This window comes from Etheostoma spectabile, chromosome 14, assembly GCF_008692095.1.
Source record: "Etheostoma spectabile isolate EspeVRDwgs_2016 chromosome 14, UIUC_Espe_1.0, whole genome shotgun sequence".
Lineage (NCBI taxonomy): Eukaryota > Metazoa > Chordata > Actinopteri > Perciformes > Percidae > Etheostoma > Etheostoma spectabile.
In genome coordinates this window covers 21,314,963-21,328,198 of record NC_045746.1, presented here as the reverse complement: position 1 = coordinate 21,328,198, position 13,236 = coordinate 21,314,963, and the positions used below count along the sequence as shown (strand labels likewise).

At 40.9% G+C, this 13,236-nt stretch overlaps 1 protein-coding gene across 1 annotated transcript in view; it reads right to left on the bottom strand.

Annotated features, from left to right (window-relative positions):
* Nucleotides 1-11,411, bottom strand: part of fam135b (family with sequence similarity 135 member B) — a 68,289-nt gene extending 56,878 nt beyond the window's left edge. Inside the window, exon 1 of the mRNA XM_032534842.1 lies at nt 11,196-11,411. The gene's annotated coding sequence lies outside the window, so the exon portion shown is untranslated. The remainder of the gene's footprint in view (nt 1-11,195) is intronic.
* Between the last annotated feature and the right edge of the window lie 1,825 nt (nt 11,412-13,236).

The following is a 13,236-nucleotide window of genomic DNA, read 5'->3' as shown; positions in this document are numbered from 1 at the left end:
GTTATTCAGACCTGTGTGTAATGTGTGTAATAACAAGAGTGTAAATTGGAATTTCCCCTTGTGGGACTAATAAAGTATACATTATTATTATTATTATTTATTTTTATTTTATTTATTTTTCATGCCATGGGACCTTTAATATGAAATAGCTGCTGGTGATTAATTAAATGCTGTAATTAAGTTTTTAATGTTTTAATTCAAAGGCCTTATATATCCCGGAGAAAAAGAGAGAGAGAAAAAGGTTTTGTGTGTGTTAAAGATTCAGTGTGCCATGATTTTTTAAATGCTGTTTCAGAGACTCTTGTACCTAGACAAATACGAAAGTCTGAGGAAACGAAGGTCTCCTTATCTTGTTTAACCCAAGAATTGAAATTTGGGAAATAAATGTATGTTTGATGTTGCACACAAACTTGCGTTGTAGATTCCCAATTACACAAGCCAAAGAATGATGTGTCAACCACAAGTCCGTCTGCCCCAAAAAAACTCTTTTGTAATCAAACAGCACTGATGCCAATTATCCTGTTAAAGGAGATGTCTAAACACATAACAGCTAACCAAACAGTGGAAGATTTTCTAAAATGACTAGGGGCGGGAGTCAGAAGATACCTCACGATAAGATACGATACATGGCTCACAGTACCAATAATATCGTGATTCAGCAGTTTAGCAATAATCAATATACAATCCTGTAATGATGCATTTCAATATCATCTAAATTCCTGTGAAAAGGTTAAATGCAGGTTTTTCTCTCTTTATCCACTGCAAGTCCAAACTGTTTGAAAAAAAGCAGAATTTTGAAGCCTTAGTTCTTCCAGTCTGTAAATTAAAGTTACAGAACTAGAGAGGGTCCAGTCTGCTGTCCTCTGTCCCGTTGAAAACCTCTTCCTTTTCGGCTACTTAACTTATGTTAAAGTTTCCTTTCATGTGTCGAGGAGCCATGAAGTAGCGACGCTCGTAGCAGGGAAATCTCTTAAGAGCGCCTTATGTTTTGAATTAAAATATTCATATTTGGCACCAGCGTATTGATTCTCGTATCGCACGAAGGACAATGATATATTGCTGTATCAATGTTTTGTCCCACCCTTAAAAATGACTATTATGTGTAGGGACAAAGACATAAATACAGGCCTAAACATGGTCCTTAACTGAGCTCATTAAGCAGATACTCAATGTGCCTCAATGCATCAGACCACTGAAAATGGATGGACCTTAAAGAACCTGTGATCGACGGATCCCAGGCTAGCTGAAGCTCATTCCACACCCATGTGGGCAGTGTTTTCCAATAGTGTCCCGTCCAAACACCAACCAGTTAATTTGACTTTAAATCCTCTAACCACTAAACGTAGATGCGGACTTAGATATACTCTGCAGCATCAACACAAAGTGCAGTGGAAGCTGACACAGTAAATATTGAGCTGCAACCAATCAAAAGGAGATAAAACCCTGACAGTGTTAACGTTGTCTCAAATGGAACTTGATCCTTGCATGTGTGCTGATGGTGGGTAGTGTTGCTGTACGTGTTGTAAAGAAGGACATGGAGAGTCATAACTAGAAAGCAAGGTGCATACCCAAGTGCTTCTTCACTTGTGCATCGCGACCAGTCCTCCGACATTCGGCTACATTCTGGGTCGGGTTCGCCCCTCCAGACAATCGCGGGGCTGTCCATGATTTGAGACTGGCCTGAACGGATTACCTGACAGATAGAATCTTAATGGGCCAGTTGTTCGAAAGGTAAGCTGATTGGATTTTGGTTATTGGATCGGATCAAATCTTGGGTTGTTCAAAAGGGAGAGAAGGAATCTGAAATCAGTTAGATCACGGAATCCAGTCCTGGTTTTAATCTGGATCAAACCTCCAGTTTGTGTTGTTTATAACTTGTCAGTATGATTTGGATAACTTTGATCCAAAAAGAATCAGGATTATCCTGATCCCAACAAGGGGTAGGATGTCAAGGTGGATTCCAGGAAGAATTGGTTAAATAATACATTTGTTATTTATATTTTGCACTTGACTTGTTGACACTGTAACGGTGATAAAGTAGACATAGGCTACCAATTAAGCTCTTCAGTATAGTAAAGTAAAAAATAACAAACAAAAATAATATATTGTATTTTTCTGTCATTCATCACCGTATATTAATTTCAAAGAAACAATCATCAGAGATGAGCCTATCAAAAATAATTGGTACTAACTGGTCTCTCTTCCTCAGATGAAGAAGAACGCTGAACAGTCTCTATTTTGTTAACTATTGGACTTTTAGCCTTTTTTTATAGACGTTTTCAAAATATTTGTCAATATATATTTGTTTTCTATTTGTTACGGCTCAGATGAGGGGTCATAAAGGAAATTATGAATGGAAGTGGATGTTTATGTTATTTTGGTGTTTTGTCTCAAAATGAACTGCCTGTCCTTTACATAGCTGGGAGTCCACGTTGTGATATGTTGTCCAATGTAGAGCAGTGGTAATCCGGATTTGGTGATCTTGAAAACTGCATCGGGATCAGGTTCAGTCCAATACTGCTTTGAAAGACCGGCATAGAAGTAAGATGGTTTACCTGATCCTGAATAGCAAAAAGTGGGATTTCCAAATCCGGATCATTTTGATCTAGATTAAATGTTTTTAACAACTGGCCCAAAGTTACCGACTATATCGGAGTCTCCTCGATTTCTGACTTGAAATCCTGTGAAAAAACAGCGATAGATTATTGTGCAAAAACAGAAAAAAATAGTCAACGAGAACCAGCTGATCGGGTAAGAATCACCAACTGAATGTTGCTTACTTGTGTAGAACAGAAACATGGCTGCCCACATATAGAACTTACAGAACCCTTAAAAGAACTTTTAAAAAGTTAATTCATAAAGGATGATAATGTAGAGCAAGCCCGTCATCATAGCGGATTAAAACCCCGACATGGAATCAGTCTGTAGGGGCTCAATTAGCAGTAGTGACCAGCTGGCTACATTAACCACCTTATCACACACCGTTAGGGGCGGGTAACTCCAGCCAATGAGCACGGCTCTCCATGTTGCCCCTAGTGGTTGTGCTAACCATGAAGCTAACTAATTCTCTGTTTGCACTGTTGCCATTAGCGATGTTAGCCACCCTTGTTTCCTCCACCCTCTCTCTCCCTTGGTAATTCGCCGGTAAGCGCTATGAGAAAATATTATTTTTTTTAAAGTATTGTATTGATTGAGTTTCCCTTGATTGGACACACATATTATCTTTAATGTTGTCTCCCGAGCCAGTTGGACAGAAGAAGAGGAAGACAAGCTTGTGAGACATAGCACAACACAAATGCAACCATCTGACGACGACAGTCCACCTCCATGTTGTTGGTTTTATTTCTGAAGACACACAAGATCCTTCGACTTTCTGTGAGATCCCAACTCTGGAATAATTTAGGATAAGCGCGCGTGGTCCTGATCTTGACTAAGTTGTCTGGTGTGTGCGCTATGATTGAAATATTAGCAGTCTTGTCTGTCGTTATATCTGTGGTCTCCCACATTTTTTGAAAATCTGTTTGAAAATCTTCTCGTGTGCACCAAGTATTAACTGCCTGAAAAACAACAACACAGCTTCAGTCCACTTTCCTTAAGGAGTTAAGATTGATGTAGACAGACTGGTTTTATTTCACCCGAGGTCACACACTGGGGGATAGCGAGACGTTAATTTGCTGCGACTGAAATTCAAAAGCTTCAGTAATTACAATCAACTCCAGCATACAGATATCCACTGAGTACCACCAATCTTCCTGTTTGCTAGCTTATTAACTAACCCTTGTGTTGTCTTTCCCTCAACATGAAAAAAAAACACTTTTGTTGTCCCTATCTCAATGTTTTTGTTGCTTTTTTTTTTTTTTTTTTTTTTTTTTTTTTTTTTCCAATGTTTTTGTCCCTTTTTGATGACTTTTTTGACATTTTAGTCGTTTTTCCCAAATTTTTTGACACTTACTTCTAGTGTTTTTTTTGTAGTTTTTATCACTTTTTCCCAAAAGATTTACGCTTTTTCCCCCAATGTTTTGTCGCCTTGTTGACATTTTCAACCCCCCATATTTTTGAGATAAAAAAAACTTGGAAATGGATCAAATTTGACCCGAGGACAACACAAGGGTTACGCTAACATGAGCTCCAATAGTTGGTCGAGAAATGTATTCCAGTGTCCCTTCTAGAGATGTTCCAATACCAGTACCCGTCTCGGTATGGCCTCCAATACTGCCTAAAACGCTGATCAGGAAGTACTGGAGTTTATGCACCGATCCCATACCCCGTAATAAAGCCCTAAATAAAATCTACATTAAAGTAGTTCATTTATGTGTTTTTTTCCGTTATAACTGACTGTCAAACTGGATATTAAAAGAAAGTTTGTGGCATTTAGTGTTTGTGTTTGTTCACAAAGAGTTTAACCTGAGCCAGACAGACAAGGATAGAAATCATATCACATCCATACAGGGATAGTAGTAGACAGCTGTTAAAACATATTGAAATATATGACCCACTGGTATCGGATCAGAACTCGGTATCGGCCTATACGCAAGTTCAGGAATCAGAATCGGTTTCGGGAAGTAAAAAATGGTATAGGACCATTTCTAGTCCCTTCCTTACCAACACCAGAATGCAATCTGTGCAAATATGGTGCATCAAAGGTGTCTCAGTTGGCAGTAAAACATCCTCCTCCACCTCACTTATGCTAATAAGATTCTGTCCGTATCTTGTCAAGTGTAGAGAAAGAAGGGCCAGTAAATCTTCAGTGAAACCTGAACATCTGCATCACAAAGCCAGCCGTGTAGAGGACAATTAAAAGGTGACAATGTCCATGTAAAACCAGTAAGAAAGCAAGCATTGAAGCAGTGCTGGGACACATCGTAACCTTCTCTGATGTAGTACCCTACACTGCTACAAACGGCCCAATGAGACAATAAATGGCTGTTTTTGCCTCTTCCATGACTCGGCGTGTCGTGCCCCGTTGACAAAACTCGCAACAGCTCCGTAAGCTTCGTGCGTGTCAGGGTGACCACATCATGATGCCATGAGACTGCAAGACACTGGAGTTTTTACAGCTTGTGATGATTTTAGCGTTGATTACGCTCGCCCAAAATGCTTCACTGCTTCCCTAATTCACTGAGTTGTGAGCCAACATCCTAGTTATCTGTTATCTGCTGTCTCAGAGGTTCAAAACAGGAGCTGCTCACTGCTCCGTTAATGTGCTCGCTAGGCAGTAGGGAGTCAAATGAACACAGTGTACTAAATAGAAGCTCAGCTCCAGGGACTTAGCACTTAATATGCTTTATTTCCCACTAAAACAATCTACAGTATATGCCTGGAGCATGAAGACTATACACGGATGAATAAGTTCATCAAATCAGCGAGTCATAAAGGCATACAGCTGTCGTACATTTACGTAGCATACACTGTTTCTATTGATGATGATGATGATGATACAACTTATTGACTCAATGTAGGGCTGGGCGATATGGAGAAAATCAAATTTCACAATATTTAGGACCAAAATTGTTGATATTGTAGTGTTGACTATTGGTGCTTTCACAAAATATTGACACAATGAGATTTTTTATGAATAATCATAAGTAATGTGGATATAATGACTAAGTTGGTAACGGCTAATAATAGAACAGTTACAACAGTCTGGTAAGTTCAGAATATGACATCACTTTGCTGTGATGCAACCTTTAAAGGTCCCATGGCATGAACATTTCACTATTAACATTAATATGAGTTCCCCCAGCCTGCCTATGGTCCCCCAGTGGCTAGAAATGGTGATAGGTGTAAACCGAGCCCTGGGTATCCTGCTCTGCCTTTGAGAAAATGAAAGCTCAGATGGGCCGATCGAGGCCTTATGAGGTCATAAGGAGCAAGGTTATCTCTCCTTTCTGTGCTTTGCCCGCCCAAAGAATTTGGCCCGCCCATGAGAGAGAGACATCTTGGCTCTCAAACGAGCAAAGCGGTAGTTGGTAAAGGCCACACCCTCAGCCTCCACCTTGCCCCCCCCCCCCCACCTCCTCAAAAGCTACAGACTTAGAAATGGCACATACTAAGGAAAGCTCATTGTGGGACTGGCTCTAGTGGCTGGAATTCGGCACCAAGACTTCAAAAGAGACTTCAGATACTGTATTAGGGACCACTAAGGTCTATATAAAAGAGACTTCGATACAGTATTAGGGGACCTTTAAGGTCTATATAAAAGAGACTTCAGATACAGTTAAGGAACCACTAAGGTCTATATAAAAAGACTTCAGATACAGTATTAGGGACCCCTAGGTCTATAAAAAGAACTTCAGATACATATTAGGGACCCACTGGCTATATAAAAAGACTTCAGTAACAGTATTAGGACCCCTAAGGCTATATAAAAGAGACTTCAGATACAGTATTAGGGGACCACTAAGGTCTATATAAAAGACTTCAGATACAGTATTAGGGGACCACTAAGTTCTATATAAAAGCATCCAAAGAGCACCATGTCATAGGACCTTTAAAACCAGGAAAAGACAACACTTATGATTACAATATCCAAGATCTGAGACGATATCTAGTGTCATATCACGATCTCGATATAATATGAATATATTGCCCAACTCTAACTCAAACAGGTTTCTGTGATATCGGACAAAAAAACAATGCTCACCAATTTCTATACTATCCTACATGACAATAAAATTTAGTCTTTATGTTTCAATTTAGCTGAGAAAAGGTGAGTGTGAGCCCGGTACAGGCCACCCGGTACAGGCCACTTTCAGGAGCAGTTGCCGTTGAGTTTAGCTGCAGTTGACCAGAACGCAGCAAGGCACCAAAACGACTAGTTAAGATTAGAGAAAAGATTGTGGTTGGTATTAAAACACCGGCCCCCTTAACTAGTACTCCCGGGACACAAACATGCGTTTCCTGGGCTTGTGTTTAGTACAGCAGCGGTCACTGTGTTGCATACAGCAAGAAATATATGAAATACATATGAATTACAGTTTGTTTCTTTTTATAGCTACATGTACAAATGGTATATGAGAACAGCCTTATCAACTGCAGCGTATCTTTAATGGGCAATGTGGAGTTAATCCGATTTTCACATTGTGAACCAATCCAATGAAAAGACTTAAACTACTAACAATGTGTCTGTTCTTCTCTGTGTGAGGCCTCCCTGTGGCACTCAGCCCTTAGCTAATCCATGCCTTTTAAAGATGTACATTTGTTTTTAACAAATCCCAAACGTCTTGGCATTTTATAAAGGCTTAGGGCTACTCTGACAATACTTGTTGAATGATATATTCCTTTTTGGTTTTGGTCTTTTTTAGATTGGATGGCAGGAAAAGAAAGACATAGAATATTGGCAGCCTTATCCATGTAGCATCTTACAGATAGAAACCTTTTTTGGGCTGATACCAGCAGGCCTATTTATAGACCATGTCAGGATCAGCATCCAGTATTCCCCCCCCCAGGATTTTACAGGCCTTTTACATTCATGCCCTTGTGTTATAGAGTGATAACACTTTACATTATGTGTCTGTTATTTCATGATAATGTCCTAATCATTTTCAAGGAAATCTCCTGGCGATACCTATTTAATCAATGAACTGGCAAATGGAGATAGTGTATAAAAAGTTGTGTTGAATTTATAATAAGCTGTTGGTTTTTTAAAAGAATTCCCTTGAACTAAATGCCTCATTTACATAAATCAGCAGAACATAGAAATAAACAGTTATTGTGATTTTCATTCAATAAAAACCTATTTTTGATACTATGTATGCCAGATTTTTCACACCTTTCAGTGTGTTTACATTTTGTAATACCTTTATATAAAGTACGGGATGGAACCAACAGAGGCCCCTCGATACGATATTATCACAATAATTAAGTCGAGATATGATATTTTTTATGATTTTACACATGTGATGTTTCATTACCTTTTTCCAACTTCAAATTATGTCCCCAAAGCCAAACTTGTGTTTTGTCTTCAATAGAAATGTCTCTGGTTTGTCCGTCTCACAGATAATAATCAAGATCGATATTTGACGTCCGTGTCGATACAGGATTTCTACGGAAAAAATTGCAATACTGTGCTGTATCGATTTCTAATATAAAGTAGTTTTCATTATTAGTGGAGGAGTCTGCCATTCCCTCCCTGGATTCAAATTGCTTCTCTTCACTTACCTACAACGTTAATTTGTTTGACTGTTAACAGAGAAATAAGTTGCTTTTCTATGTTCTTAAAGCAAACTAGCTTCTCAACGACTGTTTGCTGCCTCAAACATTCTGGGACATGTAGTATTAAACCCCAGTTAACAATACCACCTGTACAGGGGACACCAAAGTATTGAATTCATTTAAGAGGATTTTAAATCAACTTTAAGCCTTTATTTATTTCCTAAAAGCTGTAACTAGCTTGTGTCGACAAATCCCAGTTAAAATGCATAATGTGCTCACATATATGCACGATGCTTTTTTCCCAATCAGATATCCACTTTGATGTGCCTCTTCATGAACTATTTTTCCTATTTTCTACTCATTTTTACATCATTAAACGCTAATCACTACAAAACAGCCATCTGGTCTCTGCATGTTATGTAATACAGGCCACACACACACACTGGCTTTTATGGAGGGCTAGAGTTTGCAGTCATTCATCCACAAACAAAATAAGACTCCAGGCTGCCTTTAAAGGGTAATTTAGGTATATTTTAACCTGGACCCTATTTTACCTGGTTTTTGTGTCTTAGCGACACCGTCAGTCTCGGTCTCCTAAAAGTGCTGTTTTTGCCACTGACGTGCTCAAATAAATATTCTAAGTGTCTGACAACATTATTGAACGGATCCCTACAGAGAGACCTTTTTTTAAAGAGTAAGATCATTTTTGTTTAACCAGAAACAGCCCCAAAATCACTATTGCCCAATCCACCAGACTCCATTGAAATAAACAGTACTTTTAGCGTGTATAGAGCCACCTTCTGTTAAATAAACCTTAATTAAGGGTTTATTTTAACCTATCCACAGTGGTGCAACTTGTTGGAACGGAGGAAAGATGAACAAAGCTGACTTTTGATACATTTATTTTGTTTCTGTCAACTTTGAATGAAGTGTGTTTTCCGATGTAAAATTACAGTTTTTTTAAATGGAGTCTGGTGGGTTTTGCAATAACGGTTTGGGGGCTGTTTCATGTAAAACAATAAGGATCTTACTCTTTAACCAAAAGGTCGACCTCTGTAGGGATCCTTTCCATAATGTTGTCAGACAATTAGAATAACAATATGACCATGTCAGTTGCAAAACAGGCACTTTAAGTGGACGTAAATTGAAGGTGCGCAATTGCCCATTAACGTTACCTCGCAGCTTGTTTCGCAGCTGCCGACTACAGCGGTCTTGCTCACAAAAACATGGGGAAATAGGGTAGAGGTTGAACTAATATCTGAGTTACACTTTAAGCTGTTGCAGACTGACATCTCAATTTGGGGCGGACGAAGAGGCAACGTGTTCATAGTGACTGAATGTGGAATGAGCAGATTTTTGCAGGCCACGTAGGCGTTGGTGTCATTGTAACACAGAGAGTCATTGTGTGCCACGACTGGGAGCTGCTGTATGTGTGCACAGCTCAAAGGGCCGGAAATTAATCTCAGCATTTATTCCATTCATTAACCTCTAACTCTTTCTCTGCAGAACACAATAACAGAAACTGGACTGTCGCCAAAATGAAGGGAAACATGACAGAGGGCCAATGGCTTACAGCACCTCCTTGGAGCTCAAGAAATTAACGGAAATAATGCAACGCTGGGAATTTCTGTCCAGGTAATGAAGTATTTCCAGGATTTTAAGATAAGTCAAATCAAAGCAGCAGTATTTCTTTTCCGCGATGTCTTATTTTACGGGAATTGAATCAGCACAGTGGATATGTGGGGACAGAGTGCCCTTCAGATGAAAGCACTGAGCCAGCAATCATGTGAGGGAATAATCTAGCATTACCTAAAACCCTCCGTGAGTCTGTGTTAGGCTCTTTGTTGTCAAAATTACAAAGCCAAATCCCCGCAAAGGCAATACGAAAGATGGACCAAGTGGAGTTATCATGTTAAATGAGTCGGAGAGGATGTGACCGGCATCTCCACTCTGAGATTCTCTTATGATCAAAGAGCTTTTATGCAAAAACCAATCCTACATCCACTACGTCAGCAGTCTTTTGTAGTGTTTGGAGAGCTGCTGGAGCGTGCAATCTGCACTCAAGGTCCATAAACAGACTCCCCATGTATCCACAACTCTGATTCACTGTTTTGGTTTAAGCCAAGTGCGGGTGTGTGTGTGTGTGTTTGTGTGTGTGTGATCTTTGAAGAATTGGTCAAAAAGTACGACAGACATTACCACTCAGTTCAGCTTTCACCTCACACACACTCTAGCACTCCAACATGGTCTTGTGGTTTTCTGCTCTGAATGTTTACATCAGTCACATGAGGGCCATGAAGTCGTGCTACATTACCGCGTGAGCGGCCTCAGTAACCGCGATTCATTTAACCCTGCATTGTCATTCTGCTGCTGCTGCTGCCCTTCTCCATTTGGCGCCCGCTGTGACCACCATGCATTGTTTTGCATTGAAGTGGGAGCTTCGGCTTTGTTCGATTCAGACAGTGTGTGGGACCGTTTCAGCATCTGTGAAAGACTGACAATGAACGGCACACACCGTGCCGTGGAGCGGCTTTGGTAACCATCCTTGCTTGCCGTGAAGATGGAGAACTGCACAGGCACACAGTTTGCCATTGGAAATTCAAATACTGCATTCATTCAGATCCTTTTCTTAATGCCTTTATTTTGAAAGGCTCAGTCTATTTGATTGAACTGGTCCTTTCTGCTCTCTTAACTTCTCAGTGGTGGAGTGTTGTTATGTCTGTTTACACAAGGACACATGCCCAGTCTACCACACATACAGTAGGCGAGAATATTCAGACAAAGACCCGGAAATGCTAAATGCTAAAGAAGTAGAATATGCTGTGTATTAAGCTTAATCCCCCCATCAGACTTTTTCCCATAAAAGCCCATCCTCACTGAGCCTGACAGCGCTCTAACCAACCAGCAGCTACAGTACAGCAGCGTTCTCTGCTGTAGGCTAAACAACCAGCTCCTCTCATGTTCAACACACACTATGCAGACAACAACCAGCCCAACTCTAGCAGGAGGAGGGTGTCACATGGAGAATAAAAGCGCCTCACCTTAGCAGTGATGAAGCGCAGTTATCCGCAGAGGACTGAGGCTCCAGTCTTGTACTGAGTAATCCGCTGGTTGCGGAGGGATGCGCGGCTTGCAATGTTTATGCCGCCACTACTCCTGCTGCTGCTGCTGTTGCCATGGATATTCATCCAGAGCCTGTATGTTCTGCAGTCCCCCCTCCTCCCTCCTCTTGCTCTCTCTCTCACTCTCTCTCTTTCTCGCTCTCTCATTCAATATCCTCTCCCCCCCTTGCTCTCCCTCTCTCTCTAGCGTATCTCTCTCTCTCTCTGTCTCTCTCACTCAATATCCTCTCCCTCCCCCCCTCTTGCTCCCCCTCTCTCCTAGCGAGCTCTCTCTCTTTCTCTCTCTCACTCAATACCCCCCCCCCCCCCCGCTCCAGTCTCTCACTTCCTGACAGCAATTTTAATTTGGGGAAGTGCCGCTCGGCGTTTTGACACAATTAGGGTGACCACCGTCCCGCGTAGCGCGTGCGCGCACAGCGTTTGAAGCCCAATTCACGCGTCCCGCAAATTGAGACCGTGTCACGCATAATCAATGCTTGCTCAAAAAAAAAGTTGGTCGCTCATATCTGGAGCCCGAGGCAGCCAAACGAACATTAGGCTCGTTGGACATGAACTGCGCCTGTAAAGTAGACGAGAGCAGGCGCAGCAGCCGGGGGGTGGTGGGGGGGGACACTAAAAGCTGCGGTAAGTCAGGCAGTTTCCAGCCGATTCCAGAACAGGAAGTGACTTTAACACTGTGGTGCGATTCGATTTAATAAAAATAAATCAGACCCAATACAGCTGGAACAGTCTCTAGTTTAATTGTAGCTCTCAAAGTGCTCTACATGCGATCTGATGATCTGATTTAATTAACAACAGACTGGAGATGATCTGTGATCTGAACGGATTAGTCTCTCTGACTTCTAAACGTCACTATCAGCCAGAATGTACAGAATATGTCTTTAAATCAGACAAATAGTTAAAATCCCTCGATTCGTTGATGACAGCGAGGCAAGTGCATACCAGACACTGGGAAGGGACTTTCAGGAACGCGCTTTCCAATTCAAAAACTGGAGAAAGAGCCCGAGTCTGAGCGTCTGAGACCCCCCCACCATCAGTTAGAAAGAGAAGTGGGTACAAGGAAGACTGGGAAGACTCTTTAGTTTAAACTGTTCCTGTGGTGTTGAGCAACTACAATTCCTGTTAGTCCTATAATTTATATTATAATGTATTTAAAGTGAATAAATTGTAATGAAAAATAAAATTAAATAGCTAAAGTAAATCGTAAGTGGAAGTGCATCTGTCAATTATATTAATTGTAGAGATTTCAAAAAATATTAATCTTTATTTAGAAAAAATACCATTGGTCTATTCATGAGCTTACATCAGCAGTACACATGTTCAGGGGCATAGGGCGTTTAATATACCATGCAAGGTGCTAGAAATGGGTAAACCAGTATAGTGAGCCTGCCCGTGGGGGGGGAGGGGGGCACGCCTTCGCCAGGCAGGGTCCCACATTGTCCCTCAGAAACATACCACTTGTCCCCTTGGGCTATTAGCAGGTGGTCACCCTACACACATACAGATTGTGGGTATAGGTTCATAAGGGGAATATTAATAGTCGGCACCCAGTCTGTGTGTGTGTGTGTGTGTGTGTGTGTGTGTGTTTTGTGTCCTGTGGGTGTGCTGACGTCACAGCCAGTGAACCGCGCTGTCAGAAATGACCATTCAACACACAAAGGGCAGTGTTGTGATGTAACAAAGTACAAATACTTCACTACTGTACTAGTACTAGTAGAATTTTCACGTATCCGTGGTCCTACTTTGTTATTTATATTTCCAGAAACTTTTCCTCTTTTACTCCACTATATTTCCCCTAAGCACCTTAGTTACTTGTTAATACAAAATCAAATCAGAAGATATTGTTACACTGGGGGAAAACAAACAGGTTTGGCGAATCGTTGCTCCTAAATTGCCAAAATAATGCACGTTCCATTCCAGCAGCTGACCTAATGTCTGTTTGTTGCCAAGCAGCAAAAAA